The 13,346-nt window shown below is 34.3% G+C and overlaps 1 long non-coding RNA gene across 2 annotated transcripts in view; it reads right to left on the bottom strand.

The window, feature by feature from the left end:
* The window catches only part of LOC148682563 (uncharacterized), a 172,694-nt gene that overhangs the window by 3,267 nt on the left and 156,081 nt on the right, over positions 1-13,346 (bottom strand). The gene's annotated exons all lie outside the window — the stretch shown is intronic.

The following is a 13,346-nucleotide window of genomic DNA, read 5'->3' on the forward strand; positions in this document are numbered from 1 at the left end:
AAAATAGCGTATGGATTAAACATGCTTTAACCGCTTTAAACAATGCTACTGCGTCAATTTCAGCTTTAGCTACATTGGGTGGTTATCTTTTTGGTCAGACAAACCAGAAGTTTCAATCATCTGCAGCCACCATAAACTAATTATCAGCCTACATTTGTTAACAGAATAATTATCAGACTATTTTAATTATTTAACATTATTTTATATAATTGTCATATTTTAAAAGTTAAAACATTCGTTTATTATCATAATAAAATGATGTACAGCAGTTCATTAACAAAGAAAAAAATTGAGCCCACAAACAAGGTTAATAAAACAAATCATAAATAATCTAATGTTTTATGGGCTACTTGAATACTAGATCTACAGAGTTAACGAAATAATCCAGAGTAGCCTAGGCCTAGCGGACGGGCACGCAAGGCATGACCCAAATCTGCAGCTGTCCATGCTTTATTTTTTAACGGCAAGACACTCCAACCGATCAATAAACAAAACTGCTCGATTTTCAAATTCGGCCCTCACGGAGAAAGTCAACTTTGTTTGATTTAAATTATAGCCTATGCACCAATAAACAAGTTAAAGAAATGCATAAATGAATAAATACAATAAATATGGGTTCCTAAATGTCGATATTGTTTTTAATAAAAAAAACAATAACAACATTCAACATTTATACAATGAATATAAGTTGGACATTTAGGGGGCCATTTAACATGTTTCTGTGTTTTAGTTTTCTTTAATATACGTAAAATATTTTCTAAAATGTCAAGCAGGAATTGATATGCTTTAAATATGCTTTATATCATGATATGCTTGTTTCATTCGTTTTTATTTCACTTGATGCATTAATGTTTGAATACTGAAATAAATAACAGACATTGTTAAATTGTTATTTTACCATCAAAATGTATATTATATCATTATCAACTTTTGATATAAAACCGCTGTGTAATTTGATTGTTTAAAATTAAATAACTGCTATATTTTTTATTAGTGATAGTGCCCGCTCACTTTTCACAAGGCCTGTCAAAAAATATATTTCTGCAACTTATACAAATGCACTATTATTATTGCATTAGCATCTTTTAATTTTCTGTTATGTATGGACATTTTAAATATATTTAGGCTATTTCCCTCCAATCATTACGTTACATTTTGGTAATTTTCCCTCCAAATAAAATAGATTTGCTGTCTGGCCCGGTTTGGTAACGGTTCAGCATAAAAAAACGGTCCAGCACTAGTGAAAAAAGCGGCTTTAAAGAGGTAAACTATATACGAAATTCCTTTCAAAAATATATTTTTTCCAAGAAAATATACAAATTATATTTTAGTTTGAGCCAAATTGTGCGGGTGGATGATTTTCGGTCAGTGAAAAGTAAGGATTTAATTAATGCCTCACTATTGTATCACAATCTTCTGTCATATAGGCCTATTTGCAATTTTTTTAATGTCATAATTTTAAACATTACGTCTTGCGTCTGATTTTTCCTTGACTTCCACATTTTTTCCACTGATGTGCTTTTACATTTAGATTTAAACGAAATGTAAAAATTAAAAAGAAAACGAATAATTTCGTAAGGAATGCCCTTAAATAATGAAGCCTTTGACAGTAAGCATCAGTGTTTCTTGACATGATTGGATGAAGGGGGCGATGCGGTACTGGATTTGTGCGTACCTTGTAATAAAATCCTCCAGGCTCCCCTAATTATTATTATTATTATTATTATTATTATTATTATTATTATTATAGCCTACCATTTTATTCCAAATAAATAAGAAGAATCAATCATAAATGTTACTGAAAAACCATGTAAAGACACAACTGGAGTAAAATAGGACTTTTGCATGAATATTAATTATGACAGTTTTATAGCTTTCTGCTTCATAGCCATGTTTAGTCAAAGTATCATCATCATCATATGAGAAACTTTAGTTTTGTCGAGTTGCATGTCGGTGCATAAGCGTGTATGTAAACAATCAGGATGAGGAGCAGTGCGTTTGAGGCCCACGGGAATAGCTTTCTGCGCACAAGCATCAGTTTGTTTTTACCAGTGTTGTTTCGGTTGCACATAGAGAATAACAAACTTGCGCGTGCAAGTCCTAACGTCTTTATTCTGGGATAACCACTCTAAATTAATACACTTGCCTAAAGTAAATCTTATCTCAAACCGTTTACTGGGACACTTTATTTATTTATTTATTTTTTTTTTTTAAATGTGTCATTTGGAAACTTACACAAAGTAAACAAAATGTTTTGCATTTAGGATGCTGCATAGAAAGACTTTTCACACAGAAATATCTTTAAAAGAAATGGCCCAAAAGAAGGAAGTGCTCAATGTCAGTCTCATTGGACCAGTAGACCACAGAAGGTAACACAATATATTACACCGTATATTCCAACCGCAACCGGAGCACCCCGAGCGAGGAAACCCACAAACACTGGGAGCACCTGCAAACTCCACACAGAAACACCAGCTGACCCAGTCGGGACTCGAACCAGTGACCTTTTTGCTATGATCTGACAGTCTAACCAATGAGCCACTGTGCTACCATGGACAAAACTTTTTACGTCATAAGAGAGGCCGACAGATATGGACATGCTACAGGTTCTGGAATGGCTGTTTGCAGTGTTTTGTCTAATCATTTTGCAATGTTTTGTGTGCCATGAAGCACTTTTTTCAATGACTTTCATTGAAAATTATGTATAAAAATGGATGTTGCCCTGACCACACACATGTAACCGTCAACTTGTTGAAATTGTAGTGTTATTTAATATATGTTTGTGTATTGTTTCTATCTGCATTGTGATATATTTTTCTTCTTTTTAGAGATGTTTGAAAGTCGGGTTTTGTATTTGTTCATTTAGTAAACAAGCTTAAGAAAGTTTAATAAAAAGTGAAATCCTTAGAATTAGATTGTTGAATGCCATTAAGCTGTTAATTATGTTTACTAATTAAATAATAAAATGTAAAATGTTTAGAGATAGATCTAATATAAACTATGCAGAGGTGCAATTTAACATATTATTTAACATTTAAACAATTTGAACTTTCTGGATTGGTTTTATTTTTATTCAATAATTAATAACATTAATTCAATAATAAATAAAGAACCCTTAAATGGTTCTAAATAGAACCATCTAACTTGAATTCAAAGAACCATTTCAAAGAACCATTTCTTTTAAAAGTGTACTTAAGACCAATAATAATAATAATAATAATAATAATAATAAAAGGATTTAACATAGAAATATTGAATTACTCCACAATGTGACCGCTGTATTGATAAAGTCCAGGTTTTGCTAATAGCGACCTTCAGCTTTTCTGTCTTGTTGAATTTATTGTCTCATATCTTCCTGACAATGGACAACAGTTTGTTTCATAATAGTTTTTGGACGGGTAAGTTTGCTGGTCAATCACACAGGGATACCATGGTCCTTAAAACACATACTTTTTAGTACTTTTTGCTGTGTGGACAGGTGCCAAGGCCTGATGGAAAATCAAATTAGCATCTCCATAAAGTTTAGATTTTTCCAGCAGGACTTAGAGACCTGCACACGCTGCAAAAAGTACTAATAAGGACCATGCTATCCCTGTATTTCATTGGCCAACAAACTCGCCTGACCTAAAACTCATATATTCTGTAGTAAACAGAAAGATGTGAGACACCAGACCCAACAACACAGAAGAGCTAAAGGCTCCTATCAGAGCAACCTGGGATTCATAACACCTCAGCAGTGCCATAAACTGACTTCCTCCATGTCACATTACTGAATTAAATCATAAACAACAACAATAACTGATTGCTGTACATGTTCATACCTTTCAGTAGACCAACATTTGTGTTACAAATCCTTTGTTATTGGTTGTAAGTAATATTTAAATTTTACACAATCGTCAAAATGAAAAGAAACAAACACTTGAAATAAATCAGTCTTTTGTGCAATAAATCTATATATTAAAAAGTTTCACTTTAATTGAATTACTGAAAGTAATCATCTTTTCGATGTGATTGTAATTGATAAAGATGCACCTGTATATTATCTGTGATCACATTTTTTAAAGAGATGTGTACACATGCAGTGTAGCGTACCATTACAACTACACTAAAACTAGAAATGTCAATAGGAAACCTTAAGTATGGACAACTGAAATTTTATGTTTATGTGATAACAACTTTAAAAACAGTTTACCTAGTTGACTACCTAATTTATTCACTCTCTGACCATCCAATGTGTAGGTGATTAATTTGGCTTGGACTTTCCAAGAGATATAGACCATCAATTTGTATCATATAAATATCCAAGTACCATAGGTAAAAATATTTTTACTGCCCTACTGGAGTACAAGGTAACCTACAGCCTGTGGCCTGAGGATGATTAAACTAACTGCACATTTTCATTGTTGGATGAACTGTCCATTTAATCTGAAATGAGCCAAAACAGCTACACACCTTGGAATAAATTTTTAAAGTAAAACAAACCAAGTAAAATAAATGAAGTATTTGGCAACTAACCATTAGCAGAAAAACACCACAGCTTGACCCAGCAGTTTGTGGTGTAACATAAATTTAACTCTATGTCCAGCACTGCTGGATTTCTATTCACAAACAAGTTCATGTCTTTGTGAAATTGCTAGTAAAGAAAAAGAGTCCACACACACAAAATCCAAGTACTAAAATAAAAGTATACAAACTGTAGATGTATTTCACATGAAAAAAATAAGTATGCTGAATACGTTCACGTCTGACAAAAAAATTAAGTTAGAGAGAGCTGCAAACTGTCTTGGGCCTGATTGAAAACCCAGTTGCCGAACCAACATACACTACAAAATCTTGAACGTATAAAGCATATAATACATACCACCAATGCTCAGGAATTCACCTTGCTTTGCAGTACTTTTGGGTCAATTAGGTACAAAAAAATTTGTGCTATGGAATCTTGAAATCAACTTAGAACTGGTTACTAAACCTGCACACTGGTAGTAAACTGGAAATCCTAAAAATTGCACCTGTGAAAAAAAGTTATAGCTATTAAAAATGATTTGCATATCCAAAATGATTAAAGAGGAAAAAAGCCTTATCACATAAATGTCACCCAAATTGGCCAAGGAAATACTAAAATGCAAACAATTTACTCTCTGATTTTGAGGGTGTTTGTTTATATTGGGTGGATACCAAAACATGTAAAAGGATGATGATAATAAAGTTTGATTAATAAATAATACTAACTAAGAAAGTGTCACTAAATATTGTAAGGGTCCATCTCTTAGTCCTACTGAACTAACAGTACGGGTGAAGGTTCAATGTGTGTAAACCTTCACTCTAAAAACATCCGGGGTTATGTTTTCTACCCAAATATGGGTTGAGGCATTTGGGTAATTTTGGAGGGTTTATTTTCAGAGTTTTGGGTAGTGATATCCCAGCTTCTTGGTTCAAATCAACTCACAGCAGGGGCTGACTGGGATACCACACACACACACACACACACACACACACACACACACACACACACACACACACACACACACACACACACACACACACACGCATACACACATAATATAGGCTAATTATTGTTTAGTTATAGACATAATTTAATACTGACAGCTATTAAAAAATAAAAAAAAATGTAAACGCAATGAAAATAGTGTAACATGGACACAGATTTCCTATATTTTTTGATGATTAAAATTAGATTTATGCCCATAGCAGCCCTTAGTCGGACCTTTCTGAATCTTGATGAAAGTTTTACACCTGTAATCAAAAGCTGCACAACCCCCACCGTACTTCAGTGACGCTGAGTCATAACAATTCAATTGCTGGGTCATCTTTCGCGGGTATTTTGGAACATCGGCATGAGGAGGCGCTTTTCGAGCAGACTGTCTTCGGCATTTCAGGTGAAATAAAGATTTGTATTCATATACTAATCATAGTATGATTTCATGAATCATAGCCTTTATAATCCAAGGTTAGCCTTATTCAACAGGCGGCTCACACACGAATCACGCCAATTTTGTGACCGCATGCAGGCCCGGATTGGCTAATCTGGAGGACCGGGAGAATTCACGGTGGGCCGGACCATTTTGTGCCCGCAAGGGCTGGTGTCCCTAGTCCCTAGCTGCTTGCACTCTCAGCAGTCGCACTTATTTATTTATTTATTTGACCATAACCTCACTTTTTAATTCATTATTTTGCAGCAGCTCTGCTCTTTTTATTTATTTTCTCGCAGCCAAAATGCAGCCTGCAGGTTGATGCTATCATTCGACCCCAAACAGCAGCACCTTAGTTAATATAAGAATTCAAATAATTAATATAATGAATATTACACCTGGTTAATGAAATCAGATGATTCACTACATGACTTGATCCGGGGTTAAAAGAGTAAAAGAGCATATTATCGCCAAATGTGGGCTAGTGGTCAGCGCATTGGACTATGATGTCGCCTATGATGAACTATGATGAATAATATTTTATTCTCCTTATTTATTTACGTTTTATTTCAAATAATAGGCCTATAAATGTTTAAAGTTTTAGGTAAAGACGTCAAACTATGGCCACACATGCAAACTAACCCACAGTTAGTTAATTGAATACTTGTATAACGGTAAATAAATTTAGGGAAATCCAGCAGGAAATCAGCTTAACCGAGTCATCACGCTTCAGTGTTATGAAAATGTTAAATGTTACAACCTAATGTCATAAAAAAAAAGTATTTAGATACATTAAGGCATTGTAGCCAGAAAAATACCTAAAAAGTAGCGCTTGCACGACTACTGGTTTAATCGATTACTTTTCAATACTCGAGTTACTCGACTAGTGGTGCCTGCAAGCCAGCTGTATGCATGCTCTGTGCGTACCTATACCATGAGAGAGCGGGAATTAATGCCGCTTTTTATTTATTTATTTATTTATTTATTTGTGACATAATTTAAATTGATTATTAAACATTATACACTACAGCTGCCTGCTTTTCCACTATCGTGCTAAATCGTTCTGAGAACAATTCGGTATGGTTACGGTTGTTTCTCCACTGAGGACTCCGGGAGAAAACTTAACCAACAGCTACACGCACTGCTGAAAGACTTTTTTCTGCTGTGTATCGAATTAAGACACGCTATTGATGTTCACAATCCTGTAGCTACATATATCCATGAAACACGAACTTGCAGACTCTTTGAACAACGAGGAAATAACTGCACTTCAGTCAAGCCAGACGTCTTGTTTTGTGATTTAATGCCGGCTTTACCACCCGAAGGACGGTTACGGCGTGTTGAGATGTCGGCCGTCACCGGAGAAAGTGTAATCTTTCATTACTTTATTGGGGTTGTGTTTAAAAGCTTTAGTGGCACTGTAGCTGTCCAAGGTTGTATGAGTTAAATTATAGCGTAAATATGCACCAAATAAACAGGTAAAATTAATGAATAAATAAAATAAATATGGATTCTTAAATGTCGGTATAGTTTTTACTCCAAAAATAATAAGTAATAAAATGTTTTATAAAAATAAAATGAGCAATTTTCACATTTTTTTAACGATTCAGTTAAATATAATTTGAACATTTATGGGGGCATGTAACATGTTTCTGTGATCTTTAATACATACTGGGTAGCTACACAAAATATTTTCTAAAATGTCAAGCAGGATTTTGTCTATAGCTTTAATTATGAAGACAATAAAATAATAAAATAACAAAAATAAAATAATCAAAATACAAAAATAAAAAAAAAAACAATTTGTAATCCTGCAGGCGCCCCTGGTTCGAGCTTCTAAGAAGACACAAAGAAGTCCTTTGCAATGTTTTAGTAAATCATAGCTGAATGCATTGATTTCATAGCGCTAAAATAAATTGTCAAAACATTATATTACTTTTTTATGTTACAGAGTAATATAAAAATAAAAAGCTGCACGCAACATTGTCATTTAACATCTGCGTCATATGCGCTATATGCGAAGCAAACTCATGTTCATTCTGTAATACTTTAAGTTATTAATAACTTTATTATTTTTCAGCCGTAATAAGAACTAAGTAAAACTTAATTGTTAAACCAGTTCGGAAAGATAAAAATAGTTCTCGTCAACAATACAGCTGACCCGCAAAAAATGTATTAATAAATTAATAAATAATGCCTAAATAAAAGGTTGAAATTGAAAATACTTAAATTAAATGTTTATAATACAAACGAAAAAAGAAAAAGAAAAAAGCTAGGCTAACTCTTGCATTTTAATTATACATTTAGGCTATAGAAAGTAAAAGTAGCCACACCCGAAACCTAAAATGCGTCCTGAAAACTCATATTCATAACGCAGTATTCATAAAACTTATTAAAAGATTAATAAAATTATTCTGAGCAAGGCTAAATCTTATTCAATCATTTTATTTCTGCTACATTTCAACAGTTAGGCTACTTAAATAACAAAATGAACGAATATATATCAACCGGCCTGAATATTTTGCAAACGATCATGTGCGCAAGTAATAGTCTGTTATACAACAAGTTGTCTGATTAAAAAAAATAATTCTAATATTTAAGTTTACAGCAGTGATAACAAGAATGAAAATTATTTTGGTTCAGAAAATAAATAGTTCAACAAGCGACAATATTCTATACACCCAAACAGAAAATAAATAATACATAGTATTTCTAAATAAATTATTTAAATAAATAATACATATATATGTTAAAATAATAAATAACATATGCGCAGACACAGTAAAATAACAAATGACTCTATGATATTTTAACATGCAGATGTATGAGAAAATGTATTTCTTATTTAAAAGTCATAGAAAAAAACACAGCAACGCAACTATGAATAAAAAGCCCGTCTTGCAATTTAATCATTTTATAGGCCTATTTACCCTGTTTTCGACAGAAATAACGGATAGAATCTTACTTCATCCGACTTTATACAGAACACAAGTCATCCCCGCTTTCATCCTCTCAGTCTTTGGTCAAGTTCATGATCGGTGGTTTACATTTAGGCAGGTTGCTACAGTGTTGCCGGCCAAAGAACATTTCTTTTACTTCCTGTGCTGGTGGCAGAGATAGCAAATGATTTCGCTTGCTTGGATAGTAGAGGAAACTGATGTTCATTACATTACTCTGTGTTTACAGGTTTTTTTCCAGCTGTGGCGGCAGGCCTTTTTATACAGATCTACCAAACACCTATGGCATTATTTCAATCTCTTTGCTTGTGCGCATACTTATTAAGATAAAATCATAATATACAGAGCAATAGATACTAGGGATGTAACGGTATCAGAATTTCACGGTTCGGTAATACCTCGGTATGAATGTCACGGTACGGTATTTATTGAATCATTTACAGGAAAAAAAAAACTTTTGAAAATACTCCAAAAAAGTGCCAAAAGTGTCAATGACATACAAATTAGCCATCTATCTGTAAGCTTTGAAACACTAACTTCAATTTTAATAACAAAAAAATATTAAACCATGTAAAAAAATAAAGTTTCAATTTAGTATTGTTGAAAACTCATCACATTCAACATTTAATCACTCACTTAGATAGAGATGGGTTTAAAGGAAAATTATCATATAATTATAATCTGGTAAAAGCTGGTATCTCTGGGTATTTACAATGTCCCCTGCAACAGAAAAAAAACCCTCTCATTTGGTACTGAGGTTTCTGGAACAAGAGAGATATGACTTGGCCCAGGTTGACAGCAGTGGGGTAACATTGTGCATTGTCTTTCCCCCACTTGAGAAGACAAATCATGAGTGAGATAGAGGTCTCTTTGCGGTACAAGTCAATGTCTGCATCAATCTGAACAGTGTGCTGTGTTTCTGCAGTCCCCATGACTGTTATTAGTCGTATTCCCCAACTTGCAGGCACGTGCACACATAGGGCTCAACCTGTGCAGTGCACATGCCCTTTTTAGTCTTGGATAGAAAATGCCCTTCCAAAACGATCAAAAGTGCCCCCGCGACGCGACACAACCTCCGTCCAGTCCAGCCCTTCAGTAGGCGCGCGATAACACCTCTCTTGAGTATGCGCGCTCAACCCCCCCTCGGCGCTTTACAATACGCGCGCCACAACACAGCTGATCAGAACGCGCGCGACAGCACCGCTGATCAGAACGCGCGCGACAGCACCGCTATTCAGCACGCGCGCGGCGACAACACCCGCTTTAGGTTCGATCATTTCCATCTTTTTTTCATCTCCGCTACTAGCAGCACACTCCATTTCCGCATTACTGGATCTGTAGCGACAACAGACCGCAAAGGATTATGGCCACGCCGGGGCTGATGGGAAATGAAGTTTCAGCTACGTCCCGTTCGCTTCATTCGCCTGAGCAAATTTTCTCAGGAGACCTATAGTTTTACCGAGTCATGCGACTTCGGTAATATCGAAAAAAATTAATATTGCGGTATGACGGTATTTACAATACCGTTACATCCCTAATAGATACTATAAAGTATACTTATGGAAACTGTTTATGTAACTGAAAGCTGTCACGTTTGCTGGCCTCACACATCATGCACCTGTCAGTCAGCAAGCAAATGACGCCGTTATAATTCACCTACCTTTTAATATGTTTTGGTGTGATTATAACCAGCTATTTAAAAAAACAGGACTGAATGTTCTGAATGGGAAGCTGTAATGTTTTTTGGTGTGGCGCCCGGCCATGGAGGAATTAATGTAGCGGAGACCATTAACTACCATTGAATTTAATCCTCAGCTGTAGTTGGAAGCTTTGTCGTTCTGATGTAATTTATGGTAGGCTAAATGCAAGCTCGATTGCTTCTGAGAGCTCAACTAGTAGTTGAAGTATTCGATCGCTCGACTAGTCTATGCAAGCCCTACTAAAAAGAAACCTAAATTCACTATTATTACCGTGAAAATTTGTTAAATAACACGCAATTCAATAGGCAATATATAACTTTTTTTTGTAAAAGTAAAAATAAAATTTATGTTAGGCTATCATGAGTGAGTTTTTTTCCGTGATATTGTCCGGTTGGCATTAGGCTATTGGGCCTACCCGTCATTTTATTCATTTATTAAGCCTATAATAACTTGTTTTCAGAATATTTTCATTCTTATAGGGCCATGAGTTACAAGTCAAAACAAACTGAATATACTAACTGTATTTTAACTCTTAAAATATGCCTAAAATAAATTTTCTGGTGTTTATTTTTGCATGAGCAAGTAGCCTAAACTGTTTAAGGATTATCATTCAGCCTACCTACAGCGCATGTGAGAAGTTGATCCACGGCAAATCCACTTAGGCTACGCACTATACTGTGCCTATTTTATTTATATATGTAAACTTGACTTCACAGGCCGATCATCTATAAACGCAAAAGGCATTTTTTAGGTGTCCTAACTTGACTGTTGCTGCATAATAGGATATTTATTTACAAAACTGTAAAAGTGCACTTTAGCTATGTCAAAATGAAAGCAGACATTCAAAAGGGTTCTGGGTTGTCAATTTTGACTTAATTTTAATATTAATAATGAATATAATGAATAAAAAAATTATTTAACTGTAGATTACTGTGGGACTGTGCAGTGAACTAAAAATTTTATTAGGCTATCCCCTTACTGAAAAACAAATGTAAATATGACTGCCAGTTGCGTTTTTGATAAAATTAATTTAACGGCGAATTTCTTCTGCGTTTCTTCGCTTTAGAGCTGAATAGAATCATGAGAAATCCAAAAACATTTATGTTTGCTGGAAAAATTGTTTACAAACTGTTTTTGTAGCCTTTGCACCTTTTTTGAACGACTTATTTCACTGAATGCGAATCAGAAAGAAATGGCCATGGATGATGGTGATAATGAGAATTAAATAATCTAAGTACATAACAATCAATTGTGATGTTGGACCTGGTTAAAAAAGCTTCGATAATTATTTCCAAACTGTTTTTGTAGCCATTGCACCTTATTTGAATGAAATATTGGACTGAATGCGAATCAGACAGAAATGGCCACTGATGAGGGTGATGCTGAGAATTAAATAATCCACATAACAATGAAATTTGATGTTGGACCTGCTAAATGAAGCTTCGATAATTATTTCCAACCCGTTTTTGTAGCCATTGCACCTTATTTGAATGAAATATTGAACTGAATATGAATCAGAAAGAAATGGCCATTGATGATAGTGATGCTGAGAAATAAATAATCTGAGTACATAACAATCAATTCTGATGTTGGACCACTTAAATGAGGCTTGGATGATCATTTCCAAACTGTTTTTGTAGCCATTGCTCCTTATATGAATGAGATATTGGACTGAATGTGAATCAGAAAGAAATGGCCATTGATGATGATGAGAAATAAATAATCTGAGTACATAACAATCAATTCAGTTGTTGGACCACTTAAATGAGGCTTGGATAATTATTTCCAAACTGTTTTTGTACCCATTGCTCCTTATTTGAATGAGATATTGGATTGAATGTGAATCAGAAAGAAATGGCCATGGATGATGGTGATAATGAGAATTAAATATTCTGAGTACATAACAATCTATTGTGATGTTGGACCTGGTTAAAAAAGCTTTGATAATTATTTCCAAACCGTTTTTGTAGCCATTGCACCTTATTTGAATGAGATATTGGATTGAATGCGAATCAGAAAGAAATGGCCATGGATGATGGTGATGCTGAGAAATAAATAATCTGAGTACATAACAATCAATTCTGATGTTGGACCACTTAAATGAGGCTTGTATAATTATTTCCAAACTGTTTTTGTAGCCATTGCACCTTATTTGAATGAAATATTGAACTGAATGCGAATCAGATAGAAATGGCCATTGATGATGGTGATGCTGAGAATTAAAGATTCTGAGTACATAACAATCAATTCTGATGTTGGACCACTTAAATGAGGCTTGGATAGTTATTTACAAACAGTTTTTGTAGCCATTGCACCTTATTTGAATAAAATATTGGACTGAATGCCAGTCGGCAAGAAATGGCCATTGATGATAGTGATGCTGACAATGAAATAATCTGAGTACATAACAATCAATTCAGTTGTTGGACCACTTAAATGAGGCTTGGATGATCATTTCCAAACTGTTTTTGTAGCCATTGCTCCTTATATGAATGAGATATTGGACTGAATGTGAATCAGAAAGAAATGGCCATTGATGATGATGATGCTGAGAAATAAATAATCTGAGTACATAACAATCAATTCAGTTGTTGGACCACTTAAATGAGGCTTGGATAATTATTTCCAAACTGTTTTTGTACCCATTGCTCCCTATTTGAATGAGATATTGGATTGAATGTGAATCAGAAAGAAATGGCCATGGATGATGGTGATAATGAGAATTAAATATTCTGAGTACATAACAATCTATTGTGATG

This window comes from Danio rerio, chromosome 4 (assembly GCF_052040795.2).
Source record: "Danio rerio strain M-AB ecotype USA chromosome 4, GRCz13ab, whole genome shotgun sequence".
Taxonomy (NCBI): Eukaryota; Metazoa; Chordata; class Actinopteri; order Cypriniformes; family Danionidae; genus Danio; species Danio rerio.